This window comes from Siphateles boraxobius, unplaced genomic scaffold (assembly GCF_051911475.1).
Source record: "Siphateles boraxobius isolate OS27281-9 unplaced genomic scaffold, OSU_SipBor_1 77, whole genome shotgun sequence".
NCBI lineage: Eukaryota > Metazoa > Chordata > Actinopteri > Cypriniformes > Leuciscidae > Siphateles > Siphateles boraxobius.
Window position 1 is genome coordinate 4,857,876 of NW_027509205.1, and position 11,639 is coordinate 4,869,514.

General features: G+C 45.5%; 6 non-coding genes across 6 annotated transcripts; all 6 read left to right on the forward strand.

Annotated features, from left to right (window-relative positions):
* Positions 1–6,894: 6,894 nt before the first annotated feature.
* Positions 6,895–6,981, forward strand: trnay-gua (transfer RNA tyrosine (anticodon GUA)). Its single transcript is given in 2 exon segments — positions 6,895–6,931; positions 6,946–6,981. It is a non-coding gene; the product is annotated as a tRNA-Tyr (tRNA).
* Positions 6,982–8,773: 1,792 nt separating this feature from the next.
* Positions 8,774–8,845, forward strand: trnae-uuc (transfer RNA glutamic acid (anticodon UUC)). The gene has a single exon. It is a non-coding gene; the product is annotated as a tRNA-Glu (tRNA).
* Positions 8,846–8,964: 119 nt separating this feature from the next.
* On the forward strand, positions 8,965–9,051 carry trnay-gua (transfer RNA tyrosine (anticodon GUA)). Its single transcript is given in 2 exon segments — positions 8,965–9,001; positions 9,016–9,051. It is a non-coding gene; the product is annotated as a tRNA-Tyr (tRNA).
* Positions 9,052–9,489: 438 nt separating this feature from the next.
* On the forward strand, positions 9,490–9,576 carry trnay-gua (transfer RNA tyrosine (anticodon GUA)). The gene is given in 2 exon segments: positions 9,490–9,526; positions 9,541–9,576. It is a non-coding gene; the product is annotated as a tRNA-Tyr (tRNA).
* Positions 9,577–10,731: 1,155 nt separating this feature from the next.
* Positions 10,732–10,804, forward strand: trnar-acg (transfer RNA arginine (anticodon ACG)). The gene has a single exon. It is a non-coding gene; the product is annotated as a tRNA-Arg (tRNA).
* Positions 10,805–11,100: 296 nt separating this feature from the next.
* trnay-gua (transfer RNA tyrosine (anticodon GUA)) lies at positions 11,101–11,187 on the forward strand. Its single transcript is given in 2 exon segments — positions 11,101–11,137; positions 11,152–11,187. It is a non-coding gene; the product is annotated as a tRNA-Tyr (tRNA).
* The last annotated feature ends 452 nt before the right edge of the window (positions 11,188–11,639 follow it).

Sequence of the window (11,639 nt, forward strand, 5' to 3'; positions counted from 1 at the left end):
AACTGTCCTAAGGACTATGAATTGATCCTACCATGATGAACTGATTCCAGCCGCAAGGAAGGTAAATATGCACTTTTTGTTTTCCATTCATGATGTATTAAAAACAAATTAAGTAGCGTTGGGTACTAACACTTGAGTGCATGCTTGTTCATTGAGTTCTTCCTAACACCAACACTTGCATATATTGTGAATTCTGAAATGACTGATGATATTGTCTGTTATAGTTTTATCTGAGGCACTGTCCAAACCAAATCCTGATACAACTGCTGAACTGCAAGCATCACCAGTTGATGGTACAAACACTGTAATCAGGTTCATGTAGTCAAATGTTGAGTTAATTTTGGTTACATAAAAATAATAATTGGTATATTTACGTTCATGTAGCTCCAGCCTCTCCAGGCCTTAAGAGGAAAACACCTGTGCCCCTTCCAGCAGAGCTGGAGTTCCTAGTAAAGGAGACAACAGCAGAGATGCCTGAGTCAACTCTAGGTATGTTTCCATTTTAGTTTAGGACTGATACTCAATTAAACATCTGCTAAATGTGCAGATCTGCCCAGGATCTGCCTTCCTTCTCTTTACCTCTGTACTGATGAAACGTTGTCGGGATAGTCCCGATTCATGTGGCTACGCGGAAGCGCTAAAATTCTCAGAGCCACCAGGCACTGTTTTATGCAAATGAGCGGCCGGATCGCATTAAAGGTTTTCGTGTTAGCGGCCCCTAAGTTAATAACTAATGATCGTTGTGACGGAAGTGAATCAATCAAAACTAACCTTAGCTGTACAATAACTTTATTCTAGAGCTGCTGTAAAACCAAAACAATCTCTGTTACTTTAATTTCCTATTATCACTGTAAAGCTGCTTTGAAACAGCCCATATTGTTTAAAGCGCTGTATAAATGAAGGTGACTTGACTTAACTAAATCCATAGCAGATCTAACTCTGTATCATTTTCACAAACACAACCACAATTAGTTCATCACATCATGATGCTAATAGCCGGTACAAATGCAAAACATAAAGACTGCACTTCTTTTTAGGACCCCGCACAAGTGCTGCTGGCACCTCTGCGCGCAAAGCGCTTGCCTTTGAGGACAGTGGTAATGATGGTAAGAATGAACAGCATGTAAACAACCCCTCCATTTTGTGAACTCCTGACAATAAGAGGTTGTCTTAACTCTGCTTTAATCATTTTTTTTTCACACTATGCAATCTATAATAATAATCAGTGCAGTACATTCTTTTTGCCCTATCCATTTTTCTTTTTAAATCCTAGTTTCTTCAGCTCAGCCACCCATTCCTGTTCCTGTTCTCCTGCCTGGGCATGACCACGACATGAGCAACTGGAGCTGTTCTCAACACCAGAAGCTGTGGATGAGGATAGAGCTTCAGGATCTCGGGCTGTGGCCTGGGTCTCGTTCAGTACGTAACCCAGGGAACACAATTTCACTGTGGCGTCTTCCTCCACAACCTGAGCTTGTCGATACTGTGGCTGCGCTCCCATCTCCCAACTTCTTCCAGCTCCACCCTTTTTTCATCTGGAAGCCAGAGAGTCACATCATGGTCAGGTTGAGGAACAATTACCTCCTGCCATGTCTGCATGGATGTCCTCATCCACAGGTGGTCTCTGCAGGTGTGGGCAGGCCCTGAGTGATAGTTGGCACCAGTGGCCAGTATTACATCTTGTCCTCACGTCTCTGCTGCAAGGCCTGTCGGAGGAACTGGTTTGCTGACAATCCACGATGGCTTGATAAGCTGCCCAAGTGGTTTATCAACCTTCTGCCCGCATTCCTGACCTACAAGAAAGCCATTTGCAAGACTGTGATGGATGAGCTGAGGCGCAGTGGCAAGTCACCAACCGATATGGCAAACCAGGTGAATGAGCTCATGCACCTCAAGTATGAGCAAGCTCACCGGGCATACCTGCATGCCATAGAAAGCGTCAGGGATGCTGAGGCCGGCATACATGGACAGAGGACCATTGGGCAGTTTCTGAGGAAGGAGAACACGCCACGTGCTTTCGGGCTTTATGGCGACCAAGATGGCTGCCATGGAGTCTCTGTGTTCAGCTTCTACCTGACCGACTGCCTACTAGATGAGTTCAGAACTCAAGAGCCAGCCATGACCAAACTACTGCAGGGCACTTTTGGGCAGGTCCTCAGGTCAGACCACACCAGGAAAGTTGCAAGAAAAGTAACGCTGGCATCTGGTGTCATGTCCAGTTATGCCATCATGAATGAGAACTGGCTGATTGTTTCCTGGGTGATGGTTCAGTCTGAAACTGAGAGCTCCTTGGAGCCGATGTACCATGGAATGGCCAAGAGGTACAGCGATGCTGGAGTGGAAAAGGCAGGCTTCCACTGGATGGACAGGTGAGAACATCCATCTTTTCGCTCACCACTGCCATTAAAACAGCCAATGTTATGTCTAATAACTAGTGCTGTCAATCGATAAAAACAAACAAATTAATCACACATTTTTTCTGTAATTATTTGCGATTAATAACTACATAGAGACAGTCGTTTATATTTTAAATAGTTGTTTATTGACATCTTTTTATGAAATGCACCAATACCGCTACTGATGTCTTGATGAAATTGATTATTTCTTGTCCAACCAGTTGTCACCTTTTCAAAACTCTAAACACAGCACAGCATCGGTCTTTTGTGGCCATACCATTCACACACTTCATGTCGATTTTCACACAATATGCAGTCAGTGAACACATTTCCGCAATGCTTACATTTTCTTAACAGACAAGATATACCTCCCAACAAAATTATGGATTGTTTTTGTATTATTTACAAATGTTAACACATACTATCCCACAATAGCAAAAACAATATTCCAAACCTTAGATACAGTATAAAAACCTCTGCTTCTCCAATGATATCAGTTCAAAAACATTATATCTCAGCTGATAATAAAAAAACAATTGAATAATTGACACACAGCTAATTTATGTTGGGTAAATTGGGCCAACCATAGCTGATTCCAGTCTGGCTTAGACTCAGTGGCAGGGGTTATTTTTTTCTATTACATTGGCACTTATACAGTAAAAGGAGGACTTTGAGGAGTGATGTTTTTGGAAACAGAAACAGAAAAAGATCCATTTAAGATCCCAGACTGCATCCCTGGTGAACATCTACACTGGGATTCCTGGAAGACTACCCCTTCCATTGTTGCTGGGGCGACCTCTGGACCGCTGGAGAACACCTGTGCCTCAAGGTCACATTTCAATCACAACATTGTGGTGAAGCTGGACTTGTTCCACTGCCTGAGGCGTTTTTCACGGGAGTGCACCTCTGAGCATCACCCTCTGTTCAGCACTTTCTGCCAGCTCCTCTCCACAGCCTTCTCTGTGGTGGATCAGGAGGATCTAAAGAGGCTCCAGGATGCCTATAGGTTCTGTGGTATCCATCCAGCCAATCCCACAAAACAGCACATACGGGAGCACTGCAGGACCAAAATACCACAACCCACAGAGTTGCTGGACAGAGTGGAGAAAGTCCTGAAGCATCTGCACCAGGCCATGGACCCCAACAATGTACCACTCTTCAAGCCATCCATGCTGAAGACTTGGCGCATACAGAGAGTGCACATTCTCCGCGGTTGCCTCAGTGACCCTGAACTCTCTGAGGGCATAATGTACCGGTATGAACTACCAACGGCTGGTGGACCTTAAGCAGCCAGGTGTCATCCTCCCTGCTGTGTTTGACCCAGCACTAATGGTGGAGTTAAATTCTGCCTCAAAGAGAGTGACTGGGCAGGAGAAGTACCCAGCACTTCATCTCTCTGACAGAGACACCGTAGAGAGGTTTGGCCTAGAGTACACAGAGCCAGGCTGCCGTCCAGTTCCTCTGGATTGGGACAAACACCGAACCCAAAAGAGAGACGAACCAGCTGCTCTTGTGCCTCTGCCTCCTGTGCAGTCATGTGGTCCTGCCCAAGCCCAGTCTCCAGATTCAGCACTTTCCCCCAGCTGGACACCGCTTTCCGGCACGGCATCCCCAAAAACGGCACCATCCATCGGTCGTTCGCTCTCTGCTGGTGCACTGCTAAAGCAGGAGATGCCGTCAGAAGACAACCAGGCACCTCCAGCAGCGATGGATAAGTTAACATAATCATTTTAGCCATACATTTTTGCATTATGTTTTAATGTAACATCATGATCATCTGATAAACTGTTTTCTTGCTTTATTGTGTTCCAGAAATCTCACATGCCATGCCCCTCCCACTGAGGTCCTCGCCGAGGAGCGCTCGCACTGGACCCATAAAGACGGGGGGACGGGTTTTTGTGTTGGACCACACACGCTGGACGCCGAACATGAAAGAAGCTATAAACAGCTTGCTGCAGAAGTACCAAGGGGAAAAGGACATTCTGAAGCTTGTGGATCGAGACTATGCTGAAATGGTCCATCAGTCTGCCACAGATCCCAATAGCTTGATGCACCCCACAACCAAGCTGCACATATCCCGCCATGTGAAGCACCTGCCAAAACTCCTCAACACCAGTTCTTCTTTGAACACAAGCCAGGAAAAACTTCTGGAGACTCAGCAGCTGTGGCACTCTTTAACAAAGGGGAGTGAGACGGCTAGTGTTCCTGTGGTCACCATGGAGCCAGCTATAGTGAACCCACTATAGCTGCCCTGTCCGCACCTCTTATACAAGACTCCATTGAGAAGATTGTGGAGAGCATCTTGGAGAGGCAGCAGCAACAGCATTGGCCAGAGCAAAAGAAAAGGCAGACAAAGACGTGTCTTGCTTGTGGACAGCCCAAGTCTCAATATGAGACTGATGGATCCTCCATCCACTTTTTCCATCAGCAAGGGCCTGTGCGCTACTTCTATTGTTCAAAGAAGGTGCATCAAAGTTATGCTGCTGAGGGACTCTCTAACCCAACATGCCTTTTGGAGAATTTGCACAGACAGAATTCTTCCAGAGGGAGCTGGAGGCCACCAAGAAACGGGTGGAGGAGAAGTTGGAGAAAAAGAGGAAAAGGCCAGACTCCCAGCAAACAGGCCGCCGGTGCAGATTCTGCCACATGGACCTGAAACAGGGGCCAAACAACCCACACATCCATACCGGCTTCCCTGGAGTGGCAGGGAAATACATCTACTGCCCATCTAAAGTGTACTCTCTATACAGAGATAAGTGCATGGCCAAGGAGATGAACTGGAAAGAATTTCAGCAATCTTATTGTAGATGTGTATATGTTCTGTAGGTTTATAGGTTTCCTAGGCTTCTGTATAGATGCACATATATTTTGAATAGATGTAAATATGAAAATGTACCAATGTAAATAGTTAGTTTGGGTTATTTTGTCATACACTTGTCATTTTAATTTAGTCATTGTAAAAAGTTATATTTGAAGGATGACCTTAAATGCTCCCTTTTTTCTACAACACTTATCTTATCATGGCACACTATTTTCATTCTTACAACCTGCCTTTTTGAATAGACCGATGCCTTTTATCTGGGTTTGTCTGTTTTTCAGATAGAAAGTCAGTGTTGCAAATCAGTTTAACAGATTTTTTGTTTCATTCGTTTTGTTTCATTCATAACTTCATTGTTGTTAGTGAAACTGTTCATTTTAATTGAAATGTCTCATGCTTTTTCCCTTCTTACATGTAAATAAAAGTTATATACATGATTCTTTTCTGCACTGAGTTCTGTCTTCTATCAGTGAATCAAAGTATATTCAGTTCATTTGACCAGTACATTGTAAATCCTAGTGGAGAAAATTGATGATAATTAAACACACTGACAATCTGGTGGAGTAGTATTTTATTATTTTCAAAGTAGCAGCATTTATGACATTCCTTAAACGTGGTATAAACTACAAAAACAAATTATACATTTACAGTTGCCAAAAAAAAATCCTAATTATAATATATATAATATATTATATAATTTGGGCCTTCCTTTAAACAACAATCTATACAAAAAAAGGATATACACATTTCAGACTGAGGTGATGTAGATTTTAACCTGCCTTTCATGTGAAATTTTGAATAACTAGTGCAGTATTTCAGTACCATGGACAGGGAAAGAAATTCAGTACCAAGGACAGCGGTGGGGGAAATGCTGCAATCTGATTGGCTGTCAGTGCATTACAACTATCCGCGGCTGGCCCTGTTAATAGCATGTTAAAAAGTAGATGTCATCACAGGCCTCTGCCCAGTCGAACACCAACAGGTGCCGTGTAAGCTCAAGGACACCTGATCAGTGGGCCAGTGGTGCAATGGATAACGCGTCTGACTACGGATCAGAAGATTCTAGGTTCGACTCCTGTCTGGCTCGCTCTGCCTCTTTTACTGTGCTATCAGCCCTTAGCCGTTTTATTATCCCATAGTTTTGTTATTATTATTATTGGATTGGTTGAGAAATATTAAAAATTGACAGTCCAACAATAGGCTGCTTTGTCAGTAGGATAACGGTTACCATACAATACTATGCGTCTTTTAAAATGCATTGCATGAGTACTGTCACAAGGACCTTGCTTTACGACCAATTTGTAGTGTCTATTATGCCATCGCAAGAATGGGAGGAAACTGAACCCCCTTGGCGAGGCAAATGAGAGCTCCCTCTGTTGAGCCTGATGAAATTGAATTCAGTAAACAATCCCTTCGGGTCATTCCCATGTTCTTAAAGGGGACGCTCACACACTAAAAGTAAAAGGGTCTGCTCCAGGCAGAAGGAAGCTCCCATATGGGCTAGCGGTCAGGATACCTGGTTTTCACCCAGGCGGCCTGGGTTCGACTACCGGTATGGGAAGATCGGGTTGTCTTTGCATCACTTAATCGAAACAACCAGCATGTATGTCTGTAGCAGTTTTAGCCAGTGGCGGAGATTCAGCAACCTGATATGTTGAGGTTCTGTCCCAGATCAGTGTGCCTTCGATAGCTCAGCTGGAAGAGCGAAGGACTGTAGGTGGCAAGTTGGCAATCCTTAGGTTGCTGGTTCAACTCCGTCTCGAAGGAGTTCTTTTTCACACATAACATTTCCTTGGCTCTGCTTCTCGATGAGGGAGTCAGCGCTTGAGTTCGTAGTTCGCCATTTTACAATCACGACCGCCGGTGGTGGGCAAAAGCTTATTCCCTGACCGGGAATCCAACCCAGGCCGTGGCAGTGAAAGCGCCGAATCCTAACCACTAGACCACCAGGGAAGGACTGCTGACGACTTGCCCTCAAGCCTGGCTGTGGCCTCTACCAGATTTTGCAGCAAGACCACTAATACTTGTATTTTCCTCCAGGAGAGGAGACGTAACTGACCCTGGCAAACTGACAAACTGTCACAGACTCTGTAGGAATATCCTAACAACATTACAACTTGCCATGAAAACAAAGCAACCGAGATCCCTAACATGTGAGGCCTCCATCTCGAAGGTTTTTATAGCAGTTTTTTGTAGACGTCTCTTACCCTGGATCCCGGTTCTTCCGCTGAGAAACTGTCACAGACTCTGTAGGAATATCCTAACAACACCACAAACTTGCCATAAAAACAAAAACTTTGAGATCCCCAACATGTGAGGCCTCCATCTCTAAGGTTTTTTTTTGCAGTTTTTTGCAGACGTCTCTGGCCCTGGATCCCAGTTCCCAGTTCTTCCGCTGAGAAACTATCACAGGCTCTGTAGGAATATCCTAATAACACCACAACTTGCCATGAAGACAAAAACAATAAGATCCCCAACATGTGAGGCCTCCTTAGGTCGCTGGTTCAACTCCGAATCGAAGGAGTTCTTTTTCGAACATAAACATTTCCTTGGCCCTGCTTCTCGACGAGGGCGTCAGCACTTGAGTTCGTAGTTCGCCATTTTACAATCACGACCGCCGGCGGTGGTCAAAAGGTTAGGTCGCTGGTTCAACTCCGGCTCGAAGGAGTTCTTTTTCACACATGAACATTTCCTTGGCGCTGCTTCTCGAAGAGGGCGTCAGCGGAAGGTCTGCTGACGATTTGCCCTCAAGCCTGGCTGTGGCCTCTACCAGATTTTGCAGCAAGACCACTAATACTTGTATTTTCCTCCAGGAGAGGAGACGTCACTGACCCTGGCAAACTGACAAACTGTCACAGACTCTGTAGGAATATCCTAACAACACCACAACTTAACATGAAAAAAAAACGAGATTCCCAACATGTGAGGCCTCCATCTTGAAGGTTTTTGTAGCAGGACCCTCATCTGACCCCTTCCTGATGTTGGCTCCAGGCCTGTTAATAGCATGGAAAAAGTAGATGTCATCACAGGCCTCAGCCCAGTCGAACACCAACAGATGCCGTGTAAGCTCAAGGACACCTGATCAGTGGGCCAGTGGTGCAATGGATAACGCGTCTGACTACGGATCAGAAGATTCTAGGTTCGACTCCTGGCTCGCTCTGCCTCTTTTACTATGCTGTCAGCCCTTAGCCGTTTTATTATCCCATAGTTTTTGTTATTATTATTATTGGATTGGTTGAGAAATATTAAAAATTGACAGTCCAACAATAGGCTGCTTTGTCGGTAGGATAACGGTTACCATACAATACTATGCGTCTTTTAAAATGCATTGCATGAGTACTGTCACAAGGACCTTGCTTTACGACCAGTTTGTAGTGTCTATTATGCCATCGCAAGAATGGGAGGAAACTGAACCCCCTTTGCGAGGCAAATGAGAGCTCCATCTGTTGAGCCTGATGAAATTGAATTCAGTAAACAATCCCTTCGGATCATTCCCATGTTCTTAAAAGGGACGGTCACACACTAAAAGTAAAAGGGTCTGCTCCAGGCAGAAGGAAGATCCCATATGGTCTAGCGGTCAGGATTCCTAGTTTTCACCCAGGCGGCCCGGGTTCAACTCCCGGTATGGGAAGATCGGGTTGTCTTTGCATCACTTAATCAAAACAACCAGCATGTATGTCTGTAGCAGTTTTAGCCAGTGGCGGAGATTCAGCAACCTGATATCTTGAGGTTCTGTCCCCAATCAGTGTGCCTTCGATAGCTCAGCTGGAAGAGCGGAGGACTGTAGGTGGCAAGTTGGCAATCCTTAGGTCGCTGGTTCAACTCCGGCTCGAAGGAGTTCTTTTTCACACATAAACATTTCCTTGGCCCTGCTTCTCGACGAGGGCGTCAGCGCTTGAGTTCGTAGTTCGCCATTTTACAATCACGACCGCCGGTGGTGGGCAAAAGCTTAGGTCGCTGGTTCATCTCCGGCTCGAAGGAGTTCTTTTTCACACATAAACATTTCCTTGGCCCTGCTTCTCGACGAGGGCGTCAGCGATTGAGTTCGTAGTTCGCCATTTTACAATCACGGCCGCCGGTGGTGGGCAAAAGCTTAGGTCGCTGGTTCAACTCCGGCTCGAAGGAGATCTTTTTCACACATAAACATTTCCTTGGCCCTGCTTCTCGACGAGGGTGTCAGCGCTTGAGTTCAAAGGAACATGTTTATCACAAATTTGTAGAAAGATAGCAGATTCAGCAACCTGATATGTTGAGGTTCTGTCCCCAATCAGTGTGCCTTCGATAGCTCAGCTGGAAGAGCGGAGGACTGTAGGTGGCAAGTCGGCAATCCTTAGGTCGCTGGTTCAACTCCGGCTCGAAGGAGTTCTTTTTCACACATAAACATTTCCTTGGCCCTGCTTCTGGACGAGGGCGTCAGCGCTTGAGTACGTAGTTCGCCATTTTACAATCACGGCCGCCGGTGGTGGGCAAAAACTCATTCCCTGACCGGGAATCGAACCCCGGCCGCGGCGGGTAGAGCACTGAATCCTAACCACTAGACCACAAGGGTAAGTCTGCTGACGAAATGCCCTCAAGCCTGACTGTGGCCTTTACCAGATTTTGCAGCAAGACCACTAATACTTGTATTTTCCTCCAGGAGAGGAGACGTCACTGACCCTGGCAAACTGACAAACTGTCAAAGACTCTGTAGGAATATCCTAACAACACCACAACTTGCCATGAAAACAAAGCAACCGAGATCCCCAACATGTGAGGCCTCCATCTCGAAAGTTTTTATAGCAGTTTTTTGCAGACGTCTCTTACCCTGGATCCCGGTTCTTCCGCTGAGAAACTGTCACAGACTCTCTAGGAATATCCTAACAACACCACAAACTTGCCATAAAAACAAAAAATTTGAGATCCCCAACATGTGAGGCCTCCATCTCTAAGGTTTTTTTTAGCAGTTTTTTGCAGACGTCTCTGGCCCTGGATCCCAGTTCCCAGTTCTTCCGCTGAGAAACTGTCACAGGCTCTGTAGGAATATCCTAACAACACCACAACTTGCCATGAAAACAAAAACAATAAGATCCCCAACATGTGAGGCCTGCATCTCAAAGGTTTTTCAAAGCAGTTTTTTGTAGACGTCTGTGGCACTGGATCCCAGTTCTTCCACTGACAAACTGTCACAGACTCTGTCTCAAGCTTGGCTGTGGGCTCTACCAGATTTTGCAGCAAGACCACTAATACTTGTATTTTCCTCCAGGAGAGGAGACGTCACTGACCCTGGCAAACTGACAAACTGTCACAGACTCTGTAGGAATATCCTAACAACACCACAACTTAACATGAAAAAAAAAACGAGATTCCCAACATGTGAGGCCTCCATCTTGAAGGTTTTTGTAGCATGCCCCTCATCTGACCCCTTCCTGATGTTGGCTCCAGGCCTGTTAATAGCATGGAAAAAGTAGATGTCATCACAGGCCTCTGCCCAGTCGAACACCAACAGGTCCTGTGTAAGCTCAAGGACACCTGATCAGTGGGCCAGTGGCTTAATGGATAACGCGTCTGACTACGGATCAGAAGATTCTAGGTTCGACTCCTGGCTGGCTCGCTCTGCCTCTTTTACTATGCTTGTCAGCCCTTAGTCGTTTTATTATCCCATGGTTTTTGTTATTATTATTATTGGATTGGTTAAAATATTAAAATTTGACAGTCCAACAATAGGCTGCTTTGTCAGTAGGATAACGGTTACCATACAATACTATGCGTCTTTTAAAATGCATTGCATGAGTACTTTGTCTTTGCATCACTTAATCGAAACAACCAGCATGTATGTCTTTAGCAGTTTTAGCCAGTGGCGGAGATTCAGCAACCTGATATGTTGAGGTTCTGTCCCCAATCAGTGTGCCTTCGATAGCTCAGCTGAAAGAGCGGAGGACTGTAGGTGGCAAGTTGGCAATCCTTAGGTCGCTGGTTCAACTCCTGCTCGAAGGAGTTCTTTTTCGAACATAACCATTTCCTTGGCCCTGCTTCTCGACGAGGGTGTCAGCACTTGAGTTCGTAGTTCGCCATTTTACAATCACGACTGCCGGTGGTGGGCTAAAGCTTAGGTCGCTGGTTCAACTCCGGCTCGAAGGAGTTCTTTTTCACACATAAACATTTCCTTGGCCCTGCTTCTCGACGAGGGCGTCAGCGGAAGGTCTGCTGACGATTTGCCCTCAAGCCTGGCTGTGGCCTCTACCAGATTTTGCAGCAAGACCACTAATACTTGTATTTTCCTCCAGGAGAGGAGACGTCACTGACCCTGGCAAACCGTCACAGACTCTGTAGGAATATCCTAACAACACCACAACTTAACATGAAAAAAAAAAAACGAGATTCCCAACATGTGAGGCCTCCATCTTGAAGGTTTTTGTAGCAGGCCCCTCATCTGACCCCTTCCTGAT